Raw genomic sequence first — 16,918 nt, 5'->3', positions numbered from 1 at the left:
TCCCTCCTATCTTTGTTGGCTCAGACATTCTGCCTTTTTTAACCTACTGACCTATTTACTTATCTTATTTAGCACAAACATTCTGTTTTCAATCTGATGATTCATTTACATCCCTATTTGTATCTTCCAAGAACTGAGGCCTTCTTGTGTTAATTACTCATGTCAGGCCAGGCCTCAGCTACATACAGCTCCTCCAGGAACCAAGAACAGTGGGGGTGATTAGGCAAATTCATTCAGATTGTAATGCGGCCAGAGAAATACCACCACCTGTAGTGGTTCAGACTGGATTCTCCAGAGACCAACAGACCAAGAAAGGACTTTTGGATGAATAGCCTGAGTTTAAACTGGATTCTTTCGGATCCAGCAAACAGACAAGACCTTTTGTACAAGGAGAGTCCCCGGGAAGGGATGGAAGGACTTTGGCCCACTGAGGCCCCATAAGACTGATGGGTGACCTCTGGTAGGTTTTTTGTCTATTGTTTTTATGTTTTCTCTGTAATACTTTCACCTTAAGGACAAGTGGCTTGTTTAGAAAGAGTTACAACTTGTGACTTCTGGCAATTACCACTCTTCACAGCATTCTAAGAGAAAGCAAAGTGCAGACACTGGCCTGTTTAGGCAGGTTGGCTTGCTGGGGATATCACAGTGTAGGGAGGGAACTGTTCAGCCTGGAAAAAACCCTGGTCAGGAGAGAGAGAGAGAAAGAGAGATGTGGGTCTCCGCCCAAGAAAGGTGACTGCTGAGGAACCAGGAGCCTAGAAAGGGTGCTCTTGAGGGACCATGGAAGGGGACAGAAGTGCAGTTGCCCCGAACTGTGACAATTAATTATTATTATTGGTACTGACTATCCATTCAATATTTAAGAATTTAAGGTGGCTTTTTTCAACCCATTTATTCATACATTCAGATGAGAGTTTCTGGGGCAGGGAATGGTAATAGCAGGCTACTCATGGCCTGTTGAAAGGGCTCATGGACAAAAAAAGTCCTAAGGAAGTATTTACCAAATGGGAAAGTTGTAAAATATACTGGTGGGATAGCAAACGGAATGAAAAGCAGCACATGTGGATTTGGGTCATTGCCTCACATATTTCACAAGGGATTTTTGGATGATGTTTTTATCTTATTACTGCTGGATCTGAAACGTTAGTATTGTCTAGAATGCCACGTAGGGACATTTTTATGTATTCATGGTTAAGCACTGACAGGAAAAATCTGCATGAAGAGGTTGGTCTTTTTTAATTTGGGGATGAGAGTCCTGAACAGGCTTGTTGGCACAGCAGAGCTACTCAGCGTATTATTAAGTAGAAACCCAGGGTTAAGGAACACAGTGCGTTTTCAATACCTGGGAGTGTGACGGTTCTACAAGCAACAGTGGTTTTGGCACTAGAAGGGGCTGTTCACATTATTTTCAGGTTAAAAAGCAAGAGCTGAGGGAACGCAAGATGAGTGGGGGCAAGATTGGGTAAAAACAGAGAGGCATAATCCTAGCTGCAAAAGTACATGAAAATGACTTTAATGTTAGAAACCTTCAATGTTTCTGAGGGGAAAAAAACCCTCCTTTTAAAACTCTATTTATTAGATTTTGATCAACAGAAAAACACAGTACTTCAAAGGAGATAAAAAATGAAGGGAATTTTACATATATACATAAAAGAGCTGTTGGAACTTGTCACAAACCTGAACCTTGGGCTAGGATCATTTTAAGTTTTACCAAAGTCGGTTAATCCTTTGATGAATTTAAGATGAATTTTCTGACTTCTAGCTTTTGGTAGAAACCACCCAGCCACACTAAACCTGTCTATAGTTGGCAATTTTGAATATGTTTTGCTTTTATTTTTTTAGTTTTCTGACATCAGAAACACAAAATGAAACCAAGGGTGTGCAAACTCACCACAACTAATTTCTCCATAGCTCTACACATTGTCTAATGGGTCACAAAAGAAGTTTCACTGTATCCTCAACAGTATTGGAAAACAATGCTAAGTTAAAAAGACACAGCCAGCCAAATCTTAATCCTTCTGAAGTCAATGAGAGTTTTGCCGTTGATTTAACTGGGCCTAACATTTGGCCTGGTGAAGTTTGGCAGTGAAACATATACCTTTTCCGTAAGTCTTGCATGATAACATTAAGGCATGTTCCAGGAAATTTCCTTCCATTAACCACCAGACATCTGGATAAGGCCTGGATAAGGCCTGATGATAACAAACAATAACTAGGGTGGTCAGGTGCCTGGTTCTCGACTGGAAAGATCAGTCAAAGAGAGGATCTGACAGTGTCTGGTCAGATCTACTCACCCAGACACTCAAAGTCTGGTTACTGAGGGTGGGGGAGGCAAGAAGGCACTTGGTCACTAACCCGCGTCAGCTCCTACTCAGCTGAGGCTGCCTCCTACCTGCATTGGGCGACTGCAGCTCCCAGACCCAGCTCCTCAGGCGAACCCCTCTTGACCCAGGCAGGAGTGGGGAGGGGAAAAGCAGCAAGTGACCGGGAGGGAGGAGGAAGAGGAGTGGACGGGGGTGGGGCCGCCGGGGGAAGAGGCAGGGCAAGGGAGGTTAGGGCACTTCTGATGGAGTGTCTGGTTTTTAAATATTACCAAGTTGGCAACCCTAATAATGACCCATATGCTAACCTTCTTTTACAGTCTCCAATTCTATTTACATTATGAGTACTGAGGACTGGTCAGTGGTCACCATCAAAATGTGATAATTTACCAAAAATTATTTGAGGAATAGACAATACTATATTACCTCCTAGAGATTTAAATATTGACAGACTGATGGACACTACCCTATATAGTCTAATTTTTTCTGTGTTTTGAAACAAAAAAACTCTTTTTAAACTTTGAGAACTTCACGTTTACTTTTTTGATATTATCCAAGAGTAGTTCCAAAAATATGCTTTGAATGCGAAAGTACTTAAGTACATTGTCTTTCTTCTTGATTGCAAAGTATTTGTATTAGGAACATAAATACATTTATTTCTTGTTCATCATGAAAAAGCTGTGGTTTACAGTATGGTTTACACCTTTTAAAGAGTATTTGTAATGTGTTATTACAAACCTCTTCCTCCTCCTCCTCTCCTTCTTGCACCGTATGCTCCACCCACGATTTCCTTCATCTCTGTCCTAACACTTGCATATGGGCCATGCCTTCTTCCCAGTTCTCTCTTACACCAGGAAATCCTCCTCCTCCTGCTGTGCCAAGAAACCTACTCTCTTTATTCACATTTCTCCTTAAAACATACTGTTCCTCTGAAGCTTATCAACATTAATCCAGCACATGAAGTAGAGCGGTTTTAATAACAGAAAACACAATGTATCTTGCACTGCTTTGAGCTATAGCCTTCTCCCCCTCAGCTGGTGCTTAACGCATCTAGGGCCAGATCCTCAATAGGTGTAAATTGCCATAGTTCCGAGCTATGGCCAAGGTTCTTACCCCTGACCTGTAACCACTCTCTCATTTAGAAAGCCTCCTCTGGTATTGTGCCTTGCTAATCTGTCCTCGGAGCTCAATAAAGGAATTAGGTTACCTACTGCTAAATAAATGATCAGAACGAGACTAGATAAAACATGCCTACCACAAATTTAAGCTTCACAGGCCTCAGTCTGCTGTTCTGTATTCTTAGAACGCACACGGTGTTCAGGATTTTAACCTGCAGATTCATATACTAGGCATAAAAAAACAAACCTACCCCCCCCACACCCTGTCAAAAACCCCTGCCACATGATACATTTCAGTCTGCTTTCCACATTCAATGTTATTCAAGGTTGCAAATACATTGGTCTCGTGCATGGCAAGATAAATGACAAAAATTCTCTGACATATTACAAGTCTACCAGGTTAGGTCTGACAAAGTGTTATCAAGACTATTGATCCATCTGTAATAACAAGATGTGGGCGCTTCAAGAAATAACTGTGATGTTTGCAAGTTCAATAGTGAAAATTTATGTAGAGCCAATATTGCCACACACAAACCAATCCATAGCAGACACTTTATAAAATCTTTTAATCCTGTTTTATTCTTGAAACAAAGGAGTTAAACCTACTTCCACATGTATCATACAGTTTCTAGATGACCCTTACATATTCTATATTGTCATATACATGTAGAAGAGTCAAACATGATGGGTTTTAAATTTATTATTGTAAACACCTGGATTCTGGATACATGCATAGAATTAAAATGTATTCTATTATTAAGTTTATGCAACAATTTTTAATAGATGATAAAGAGAATCTCATGTCTATGACCTAATTTTTAAAACAAGTCCCAGGGTTATAATGTTTATCTTTTGTATGTAACCAATTTCTTCTTCTTTTTAAACAGCCACATATGCTATGGCCTTTGTTTCACTGACCACCCCTGTAGGGCTAATATGTGCTCTGAACCATAATAAGCTGACTTTACTGCACGTCATAGCTCAGTGGACTTGTAATAGATCACTGAAGTGGAATAAAAATCTGTAAAATCATTCCCATTCTTAGTGGAATACCACATGAATAAAGCACATCATCATTCCAAGGGAAAACTATTTTAATTAGCTCAGAAGTGTTATACTAGCACATGGGTGGGCAAACTTTTTAGCCTGAGGGCTAAATCAGGGAATAGAAATTGTATGGCGGGCCATGAATGCTCACAAAATTGGGGTTGGGGTGCAGGAGGGGGTGCGGGCTCTGGTTAGGGGTGTGGGCTCTGGGGTGGGGCTGAGGATGAGGAGTTTGGGGTGTAGAAGGGAGCTCTGGCCTGGGACCAAGGGGTTTGGAGACCGGGAGGGGGAATCAGGGCTGGGGCAGGGGGGTTGGGGTGTGGGGAGAGGCTCAGGGGTGCAGGCTCCGAGCGGTGCTTACCTCAAATGGCTCCGGGAAGCAGTGGCATGTCCCTTCTTTGGCTCCTACATGGAGGCACGGCCAGGTGGCTCTGCACGCTGCCCCACCTGCAGGCACCACCCCTGCAGCTCCCATTGGAGCACCGGAGGGGACCATTGGAATGTGTAGGAGCCAGAGCGGGGCCATAGCATGGCTTCCGGGAGCTGCGTGGTGCGGCCCCCGAACCAGCACCACAGCTGGACCGGGGCCAAGCCACGTGGTGCGGCCCCCGACCCAGCGCCCCGCAAGCCCTAGACCCCGCTCCCTAGCGGGAGTTAGCAGGCTGGCTTAAAATGGCTTTCGGGCTGGATACAGCCCACAGACCATAGTTTGCCCACCCCAGTACTAACATGTAGCGACTTTAGTTCAAGGCTAGAACAAACAGAAAATATTTACCTTGAAGATGAATCCAACAACTAATACAATTTCTTCCCAGTTATGGTCTCCCAGAGATCATGGTAAAAATGTCAAACTCTGGGGACCAAAACGGCTAGACCAGTGCTTGAGTTGTGCCAGTGCACTTCTAAACAGTGTTCCAACACTTGGCTGAGGAGCTGGAATGGTGTTCTGGTACATCTGACCCGGCTCCCCACAACCAGGTTACCTAGCTGCCATCTCTTCTTCTGGAGCAGGTACGGAAGCAAAAGATGTGGAGGATCCAAAGAAACCATCTCCTCACCATCTCCTTACCTCTTCAACTTCCCAACCTGCCCAGGTTAGCTAGCTGCCATCTCTTCTTCAGGAGTAGGAAGGTAGGTCTGATATGGGTCACCCTAGGTTTACCCACATCTCTCCTTCTGGAGCAAGGAGAGGGGTTCTGGGGGTTCCTCTGGGGTCCACTCAAGTTACCAAGCCACCAACCCTCCTTCAAGAGTGGGGAGAAGGTCCCCCTGGCTTCCGCCAGGTTATCAGCACCATCTCTCCTTCCATAGCGGGAGCCACGTCTGAGGAGTTCTATCACTTCTTTGTTTTGGACTCGAGCACTCAGACACCGAAATCAATACGGGCATCCAAAAAGTAGCCTCATTTTCAGATGTGTTGAGCACCTGCAGCTTCCACTGACTTCAGGGGCAATGTAGACGTCTACGGTCCCAATCATGCAAATGCAACTCACGCACTTTAAATTAAGCGTGGGTGTAAGAATCCACATAATCAGGCCCTAAATGTACATTTTAGTGTCTAACTTTAGACACACAAGTTTAAAAAATGTGCATATACAAATATATATATATATATATCATACATACAGATATGTGGAGGTCATAGCCATGTAATAAACCAGTTCATTGGAAGGGTCTGCAGTTCACCTTCACTCTGCCAAGTAATCAATCTCCCCCTATGAGTTATTCCAACATTCCAAATCCATGAGCAGTTTTATACATCCACAATTTTTAAAAAATTACCTATCTGGGAAATATTTCTTCCCTTTTCCACCTAAATGTGGAATTACACCCTCTCTAGGGCTACAGACAGGCACTTAATATCAATGGAAAGGGGAGATTTCAAGCTTACCAATGGGATGCAATGCACTCCTTTCTAGGGCTGGAAAGATTTGTGATAATGAACTTCAAAGTAAGTATAGTTTTGGTTAATAAAAATCTTTGAGAGAAGTTTTAGAGAATATTCATTTGTTTTAATTTCTCTCTCTTCCTGAGCCTTGCAACTCTGTTAACTGAGGTATTTTGCTTTGCATGGATATGAAAAATAGTTTCAGTAACGTTTTTAAAACTCTGTAAAATGTTTCCAAAATACTGGTAAAATATGTGGCATATACAGAATACATGATGGTGAGGGATAAAGATTTTAAATTGGCATAGTCTTTAGTACAACTTCATTGCCAATAACCCATGCCTTGGCTTAGTCACTCATGAGTAATGTTATCCCTATATCTGGATAAAGATGTTCAAAATGGGTATCTAGAGTTAGGCACCTAAATCCATAGTTAGGCACCTAAATCACTTTGCTTGATTTTCAAAGTGCTGAGCATCCAGCCACTCAGTGGGAGATAATGGAAGCTCAGCACTTTTGAAAATCATGCCACTTAGATGCCTAAATATAGGTTTCAGAAACAAATTTTTGACACCCAATTTTGAAAATCATGGCCCAGATGGTCTAAAACCAAAATTTCAGGTCTGCATAACTCCTGAACTTTGGGGAAGTTCAGATCTCACCTTTGCAGTTTGGACCATTCTCTGATATTACACATTATACCTTATTCGAATCAATACAAACATGTAATATTATACAGAAATATCTAAAGAGAGACGGGGAGATAGACAGAGATAACCATTCCCCATACAGCTTGGTTTCTGTACAAAAGAACAAAAGGAGGAGAAATTAGGGTGACCAGACAGCAAATGTGAAAAATCGGGACAAGGGGTGAGGGGTAATAGGAGCCTATATAAGAAAAAGACCCAAAAATCAGGATTGTCCCTATAAAATCAGGACATCTGGTCACCCTAGGAAAAATCGAGAACATTTTTCCTTTATTGGCAGTTGTCTCTAAATCTTACATTATGTCTACCGTTTCCAGTGTTAACTGCAAATTATCCACCTCAATAGAAAACAAAGCTCTTGCTCTGATAGTGAAGTGCAGCCCTACAAGTGTATTTATTAAACACTCAATGCTTTATTAGCATTTCTTGTTCCATAAAGTCAATAAGCAGATTGAATATTTCTTATTGTGCCGGATTATGAAGTACTGTAAATCTGAGATGCTACTAACATGCATCCAATAAATGAAGCAAACTTATCTGACAGCTTGGCACAGATTCATTGAGTGAATTCACAGTTATACACCCGTCATAGCCATTGTGTTTACTGACAGCTGCAGCGCCTGCACTTTCTCAAATTGTCACCTCATTTTGTAATGTTAATCTGCTACACAGCCTCCTCCAAACCACCATGTCACCTTTATATAAGTGGAGCTCATTGGTTATCTAATTCCATGTATCCCTTCTACAACTCTCCTTCCTGTTTGAATGAGAGCCTCTTAAATGGCTATATTTCTTTTATTGTTGGAGCAGATTAAAGATACTGTTTCATGCTTTTCTGCTGGAGATTTACAAAAATGACAACTCCATAGGAGACACACTCGTTTTTCTTTTTTAAAATCATAGGCTGAAGATAAGGAGCCTGATATTCCCCTCTTAGTTTCACTGACATCCAAAGTAACTTCTTTAAGGTCAGTGAAAAACCCAGTGAGAAGAAGCAGGCTCAAGGTTTAGATAACAAATTAAATGATCTTGAAAACCTCACCAACTCTTGAAAACCAAGGCAGCTGGTAGGAACCTAGGAATAGCCATACTGACTGAGACCCAAGGTCCATCAAGTCCAGTATCCTGCCTCCCACAATGACCAGTACCAGACGCTTCAGAGGAAGGTATAGGAACCCTGCGGTAAACACATGCAGGATAGTCTGTCCCTACATTAGTTCTCATTGTGATCTCTTCTAGGTGGTGTCTACACTTACAGTGGCATGTACAGTACAAACACTGCATGCCCCCATAGCAAGGATATAAGTAGCAGGGTAAATACTGAAGCACTGCTTAGGCAAAGAGAGACATGGCAGAACATTAGGGTATATACCCTATATGGCTCTCTATGTGCCAAAGCAGTGCCTCCCATGTCTACATATTTTTAACAGTATTGTGTCCTGCTGCCTCCCCACAACCAGTGTCTTTCCCCATGGCCTCCCCCATGCCAAAGCCTTTCACTGCCACATGTCGCTTCGCAGTGTGGATGCAGCTTCCTTTTCACTGCAGTGTGTAGGTACACATATCCTACATGACACCACCAGTGTAGCAGGCCATAGTTAGAGATTGGCTTAAGCCCTGGAGTATGAAGTTCAATATCCATCCCAAAATGTGTTATAACAAAGTCTGACAACTCTAAATATTCTTGATATCCGTATAAATGTCCAATCCTGTTCTGAATATTGTTAAGTTCTTGGCCTTAATGACTTGCTGTGGCAATGAGTTCCACAGTGTAATTACATGTTGTGTGAAAACAATATTTCTATCAGTTTTGAATGTATCCTCTTTTACCACCTAAAAAGCAGGCTTAATTTCTGAACAACAGAAATAAACCATAAGCAGGTTTTCTTTTCTACATGAACAGTAATCAAGTAAATCAGAAAAAAAATCACTGTGGAATAAAATCTTGCAGTGGTATCTATTTTCTAAATGTATTTTCACAGACTAGAAATTAATAATGCAGCTGAATGCCCCCAGCGTCTGGACTCAGCACCACAGACTAACGAACTAATTAGCCATGATTGGAGATGATTATGGAGTATGGCTATAACCGTGATTGCAAAGAAAGCGTGTGAATCCCCTACCTCAAGTACAGTCCTTGCAATTAAAGACAAGTGTTTTCGTTTTCCTAGTGTGGTGGCTTTGCAGGTAGCCTCCATATCGAGCATGATAAACAAAATATAAAATATGGTGTTCTATATTATACTGCGTGTGTCTTCAAAATAGTTCTGTGCACAGACCAATCCTGCTCCCTCCCTACCCCATCTCTCTTTACAAAAGCCTATTATTTTAGTACCAAAAAAAAAAAAAAGAGCTCGGTACTGTTCTTCTCAAAGGCCTTTGCTTTCATCTAAAAATATAGTTCTCTCATTGTACACGAGGAGGTCTAGACTCTTTGATGCCTATGTTACTCCTGTTACCCTTGAAAGGGAGATACACATAAATGATATGGAGAATAGACCTCTCTTCCCCTGCCCCCCCTTTGTCTGCATGGTTGATTCTAAGATATGGGTTCTCACTTGGATCCCAGATAGGTAATGCTCTTCAAGGATCATTCCCAAAGGCACAGTGGCTACGTTTAAAGTTTCAAGGTTCTATAAAACAAGGCTGGGTTTCTTGCAGGCTCTGAGGTGTTGAAATTAATTCCAAACACAGCCCGTTGGGCTGCAGTGCCTCAGGAAGAGTTCACAGAGTGTATCTTGAAGAAGAGGGAAGCTTGTGGTTTGCTGTCTTTGGATATCCAGATTAAGTGACAGAGGAAGGAAGAGGACATCTGTTTGGTCAGTGCCAAATAGTAAGCCTGACACTTGGCCAGCACTTCCTTTATTCCCAACAAGCTGCCTTAACTCCCTTTCCTGCCCTCACTATTCATAAAGACATTCTCTTAAGCAAATATTTTTTTGCTGATGTTCTATTATAAATCAGGTTTCAGAGGGGTAGCCGTGTTAGTCTGTATCAGCAAAAACAACAAGGAGTCCTTGTTGCACCGTTGAGACTAACACATTTATTTGGGCATAAGCTTTCATGGGCTAAAACCCACTTCACTCCATGGATCTGATGAAGTGGGTTTTAGCCCACAAAAGCTTATGCACAAATAAATTTGTTAGTCTTATAAATCAGGAATTGGGAAACATGGATAAAAAGTATGCAAAGCTAAGCCATTTGCAAGAGACAGGCATGTGCAGTTATAATGGTTAAACAGTATAAACCAACAACATTCATTTACTTTCACTATAGCTAACACTGTGATTTAGTCACGGAGATCACATAAGTCACAGAATCCATGACTTCCAAAGACCTCCGTGACTTTAGCCAGTGCTGGTTGGGAGCTACAGGGTCTTACACAGATCAAAAGTGAGCAAAGTATTCCAATAAGAGATTAATATACTCCCAGGTGAAAATTTGTAATAATGGGCCAAATTCTACCATATACAATTGCAATTAATTGTTTGCACGTCTGGTATCAGTGTGCAGATATTTCCCTATATGATCGCTTTAAAGTCAATTCTAAGAAACAACAATTGCATGAGCTTTAGAAGACATGATTTAAATGGCTGATTTTGTCTTAAAGAACATTTGTTTATTGTTTATTGTGGAAGTTGAGCAAAAGAGTTTGTTTTAAGGGAAACCAAAGCCTGACTTAGAATTTCAATCCTGGAAGAGATGAGAAAGGAAGAATCTTAAGGATAAAGTGGCTAAATATTTGAGCTTTTCATGAATGTAGGGTAAACAGAAAGCTAAGAATAAAAGCAGTGATCTACTTAGAAACATATTCATCCCCCAACCAGGGCCGGCTCTAGGTTTTCTGCTGCCCCAAGTGGCAAAAGAAAAAAAAAAGCCGCAGCAGCGCGATTGCGCCGCTCCACTCTTCGGCGGCAATTTGGCGCAGGTCCTTCACTCCAAGAGGGACTGAGGGACCCGCCGCCGAATTGCCGCCGAAGACCCGGACGTGCCGCCCCTTGGTATTGGCCGCCCCAAGCATCTGCGTTTTTAGCTGGTGCCTGGAGCTGGCGCTGCCCCCATCAACATAGAATAAGTGCCTCACAAACAAATTTATTTTCATAAGCAACACAGTGAAAGAGAAACACTAAGAATACAGCATCAAATTCTGATACCTGTATTCATATTGGAGTAGTTGTGAACTATCTTTAGCTGGTGTGAATTATCATTCAAGTCAATGGAGCTATGACAATTTACACCATCTAAGAATATGCCCATTGAATATTACTTTATAACACAAATGGTTCCATTTAAATCAATGTATAGACTTGCCCATGTCTTCACTAGACCCACTTGTGGAGTAAGGTACTATTCAGCATAAGGGCGTCGGAATCTGACCCAAAGAAAGTAACTGATTCATCCAAGTTCACACAGGAAGTAACTGAACCATGATCTGAATCCAAATCCATTTCCTTGATCACAAGATCATCCGCATCTATCTGAGCTCTTTGTAGAGGCCATTTTACAAAGCAAATGAACTAATTCAACCTGTTTTGGAAAAGCCCTTTATAAAATGGATAAAGATTTTTATGTACAAAAGAATTATGTGCTGGGGTAGGAGGGACGCAGACTTTGGCTGGCATTCTAGACAAAGCATTTGGTCGTCACCATTTTCACTACTGGATAGGAAAGAGGAAGTGTTTACTGCAGACTGCTAATGGCCCCCATTGCAAGACCATGGTGATTTTAGAAATTGCTTCATAATGTACAAACAGGCTGATTATCACAATTGTACAGTCTAAGAAGGCTAACAAATTCAGGAGCTTTCATTTCAGGAGAACTCTACTGTAATAAGTCACTTACTTATCAGTTGGTCTCTTTTATAATATAATTAACCACAGGACTAAGCATCTGAGCAGATGAGTTCATTTTTCACATGAATAATGAGAACTTTTTTTCAAACCATTAAGTACTGAAATTAAATGTGAGAGATTTCTTAGCAGGAAAATTACATCATGTGGCTTCTATCTTAAAATGGGAATTATTGGGCTCTGAATGGTCATTCCTGTTTTATTTTCTCTAATTTTTCTTGCAGGTTGTTCTGGCCAATCAACACTGATCACTTTTACCCAGTGGTGAGCTGGAACCGCGTGAACCGGTTGTTAAATTTTGAAGCAGTTTTAGAACCGGTTGTTAACCCGCTTCCCTGTGAGGGGGTGCTGTTGCTTTGATGGGCTCTGGCCGGGAAGTGACGTAATTCCTCCTCCGGCCGCCGGGGGCGCTGCGCTATGGGAGCCATGTGGGCCGCTGCCTGGCCCTGGGCATGGGCCTTGTTGCTGCTGCTGCGCCCCCAACTCCTGGCCCTGGGGCTCCCGCTGCTGCCTGGTGGGGCTTCAGATGCTCTGCTGGGCCTGGGCTGCGTCCTGCTGCTTGGGCTGTTCCGAGCTGCTCTCCCCGTGAGTACCCGCCACCCTGCCCGCAGCCAGCCCCTGTCTCCAGCCAGCCCCTGCCGCACCCCCTGCCCGCAGCCAGCCCCTGCCGCACCCCCTGCCCTGTCTCCAGCCAACGCCTGATACACTCCCCTGCCTAAAGCCAGACAGCCCCGCACTCCTCTGTCTCCAGCTAACCCCTGCCGCACACCCTGCGGCCCTGCTCGAAGCCAGCCAGCCCCACACACCCGCCCTGCCCGTAGCCAGCCCCGCACCCCCTACCTCCAGCTAGCCCTGCCCCACGCCCCTGTCTGCAGCCGGCCCCACGTCCACTGGTGCTCTGCAGTTCCTAGGGCAGTAACCCTGCACACCTGCTTTAATGAGGGGGGCAGGGAGCAGCTGGGACCCACACATGTGCACACCCTAGGGTGACCAGACAACAAGTGTGAAAAATCGGGACAAGGGGTGGGGGTTAATAGGCACCTATATAAGCAAAAGACCCAAAAACCGGAGATTGTCCCTATAAAATCGGGACATCTGGTCACCCTAGCACACCCCCAGGGAGTGGCAGGCACCCACACATGTGAACCGGAGCTCATTTCTAGTTCAGGGCCATCTTTTTAAAAAAGAACTTTAGGTAGGGTTAACATACATCCATATTTTCCCAGACATGTCAGGCTTTTTGGTTCTTAAATTGCTGTCCAGGAGGAATTTTTTAATTTTAAAAATTCCTCCCGGGAAAATACGGACTTATGGTAATCCTATTGGTACAAAAAATACATACTGTGGCACATCCCTTAAATCAGAACTTTTTATAGGGAATTGGTTGTTAAGATTTTGGCAGCTCATCACTGCTTTTACCCCTACTAGAACAGATTATTTATCATTAGGGATGTGGATGCTTTGAAATTAAAGTGAATGGCAGAACTGCTGTGAGGTCTGTACCTAAAAGAAAGGTGCCAACGTCAGCTGTTGGTTTTTATGTGTAGAATTTTTTCCTTCTTCCTTTCCCAATACCCCGTCTATTTGTTTTGGTTTTGGAGGTGGTGGCTTGTTTATGATAGAGTATATTTTTTCACGTTACACTGGAGGTTTTATTGTACTTATTGTTAAATAGTGTCCTGAGTGGGAATGGTTAGGGTAGCTCTAGTTACAATATTTCATTCTTATTCTGACTAAAACCAAATAACTTTTGGTAATCACACTCTGGATGGGAAAACCAAAATCATACTATCTAAACTGATTAATATTTTAGTGAGTTTGTGTTTGTTTCCTTATAAAGAGCTAATACAGACATAATTTTATCACCATTTGGATGCCCTCTGTCACAAGTCTTTTCTAACAACAGATCTGCTGTGTCAAGGGCAAAAGAATCCACAGACAAAGATGATTAAATCTTCATCAGTTTAATCTGCAGAGACTCCCACAGGGAAGTCATTATTCCCTGAGATTTCATTGCTTAATAGGTCTTGTGAGTTCATCTAATCTAACTGATGCTAAGGGATGCCTGTTAACTGCTGTTATGACCAAGGACCAGATTTCCAAAAGAGGCCAGTATCCAATAAGGCATCTAAACAAAGAAACCAATTTTCAAGTGTGCACAATATTCAGCTGTTCCCACTAAGAACCATAGGAGCTGCTGGGTGCTGAGCCCTTTTGAAACTCTGGCCCTTAATTTCTAAATGTTATATTCTCCCCAAAGTAGAAGGGAAAAATCCCTAGAATATTCTGGAGGGACGGCTAAGGTAGTATCTGGAAGATATACCTAGATAAAAAAAGAGAAATATATATAAATTAATAGACATATAAACTTGTATCTAAAGTTATCATTTTGCCTTTGTTGGTGAAAAACTGAAACCAAAGGATCCAAGAAATCTGAGTTATTCTTCATTAACCACAGTCTACTTGACAAAGAAAGCACTGGTATTATACTACGGTACAATTTCCTAAGCATAGTGTATTTCCTTATGAATATAAATCACACTTAATGCAGTGTTTATTTTGCAAACAATATGTGCACACCATGCTCAGTCTGGTTAACAGCGAGGGAAGCAGTTTGAGTTTAACAGCCTGGTAGTTCTAGTTATCATAATATGTGATCTCAAGTGTTGAGACTGTCAGAAGTCAAAGGTGATCACAAGCAGAAGTCAGAGGACTATAATTTCTAAATCACACACTGCTGAAAAATGATTTGTATCGGGGCCAAACGGAGCCAGTTGTAGTACAAACTTTGCACTCTGGTTTCTAATAAGCACTACATTTGTCTTTAAAATCTAACTAGATGTCATGCATCTGGTTTTGATGACAGCCATACCCAATTCATTTACACCCATTGAAAGACATTTTGTATCTTTCAGTTTGTATTTTTCAGTCAAGAGTCAGAGAGGTAGCATAAATCATGTAAAAGTTTTGAATTATCCACTGTCTTTTCAGATGTGATTAGTTTATACTTTTAAACATGGTCAGAAAAGATAGCTAGATTCCATACTTTTCTGAATTATTAATAAATGGCATGTTGTTGGGAAATCTTAAATAAAGCATACGTCTGTACAGTGATCTGTTTTAGGATAATCGATGGCATTGTATGAATGATGGTAAGGTCAGCAGTATTAAATAATGCCAATCTGTTGCAGGGATCTTATTCAAGCAGTTTTAAAAGACAACTATACTAGAAATGTTTAACACAAATTGAAAACATAGATTGAAAGCCATACAATTCAGTCCTTTATATTAAGGGACAAACATAGGCATCTAAGTTGTACCTACAAAGTTTGCAGACATAACCGTGTGCCAGAAAATATCACATCTGCATATAGCCTGGGTAATTACAGATAAAGACTAGTATGGTATCCTATTTTCTGTGCACACGCTTCTTCACCCACACAAATGTGTCATTTGCAGCTATCGCAGTTTCCCCCTTGGCACAGTTGGGGGGCTGCCCCCTTCAGAAAAGGAAACCAACTCAAATCAATACATTTACTCTCATCTAACTCACTCTCATACACCAGCTTCTACTTTAACCACCTCTGTGGAGCATGGGTGACATCTGTTTCTATCTCAGGCAGCTCCAAAGTAGGCACAGTTTGATCTAGAGCAACCCTTCGGTTCACAGTCGGTTTTGAACCTGGGACCTTCTGCACTAAGTGTATGAGCCTTCCTAATAGGAGCAGTAACTGACTCTGAAGCCTCTTCTGTGGACCAACTACTACAGAAGGGAAGATACCTACACTTTTATAGCGTGGATTACACATTCACAACTTGGCTTTCCTCATTTGGAACTCTGGCCTTAAGTTTCTATCAAAAAATAAATTCCTTCCACTCAAATAAATCAGATTACTTTTCTGCATGGAGGACACAGTCAAATATATTCTGACTCACAAAAGGAAAGTGTGAAATATGAACAAGCACATGTACAAAAACAATGAGGAGCAGGGCCGGCTCCAGGGTTTTGGCCGCCCCAAGCAGCCAAAACCAAAAAAAAAAAAAAAAAGCCGCGGCCGCGATCGCAATCTGCGGCGGCAATTCGGCGGGAGGTCCTTCACTCCGAGCCGGAATGAGGGACCGTCCGCCGAATTGCCGCCGAATATCTGGACCTGCTGCCCCTCTCCCAAGCGGCCGCCCCAAGCACCTGCTTGAGAAGCTGGTGCCTGGAGCTGGCCCTGACGAGGAGTCTGGTGGCCCCTTAATGACTAACAGATTTCATTGGGCATAAGCTTTCGTGGGTAAAAAACTCACTTCAAATAAATCTGTTGGTCTTTAAGGTGCCACCAGACTCCTTGTTGTTTTTGTGGATACAGACTAACACGGCTACCCCTCTGATATAAAGCGCATGTAATACAAATAGACTTGGCAGGATTTGATTTAAATCATTAGTTGTCTGTAAATATCAATTTTACCTGACACACTGAAATTGACAAAAAATACTATGCATCAATAGCAGTTGTCAAGTGCAACCTTCTCCATACCTAGTGCCCATGGGGATCTGGTATCCCAGGCCCTCAGCCATGCAGGGACTTCTCTGCAGCCCTGTTACCACCAAAGCGCTGCTCACTTACTCATTGGCTAGGTGTGCAATGACCATCCCTGGGCAGGAGCTGTTCAGCAGCAGGGTGGCCTCCCCCACAGCCAGGGGCTCATCCTCCTCCTTGCAGTCCCAGCCGGGGCAGATCTCTGCTCCATCCAGCAAGCACAGCCTCCCCCACGCTTAGCGCAGAGTCCCTCACACCTAGTGCCCGTAGGGGTCTGGTATCCCAGGACCCACAGCCACGCAAGTAGCCTTCTGCAGCTTCACAGTGAAAATTTAAGTCAATAAAAATCAAAAACAAAGGTTAAAAATGAACATTGTTATTATCCACCAAAATTTCAAAAACCAAAAACCAAAATTCAAATTCTGCCAAGCTTAAATATAAAATTATGGATGGTTCTGAAA

At 42.4% G+C, this 16,918-nt stretch overlaps 1 protein-coding gene across 2 annotated transcripts in view; it reads right to left on the bottom strand.

The window, feature by feature from the left end:
• LOC117883080 (multiple epidermal growth factor-like domains protein 6) overlaps positions 1-16,918 on the bottom strand; it is a 266,421-nt gene that overhangs the window by 108,881 nt on the left and 140,622 nt on the right. The window lies entirely within an intron of this gene.

This window comes from Trachemys scripta, chromosome 9 (assembly GCF_013100865.1).
Source record: "Trachemys scripta elegans isolate TJP31775 chromosome 9, CAS_Tse_1.0, whole genome shotgun sequence".
Classification (NCBI taxonomy): domain Eukaryota; kingdom Metazoa; phylum Chordata; order Testudines; family Emydidae; genus Trachemys; species Trachemys scripta.
Note: the sequence above shows the minus strand (reverse complement) of the source record. Positions and strands in the feature narration are given on the sequence as shown.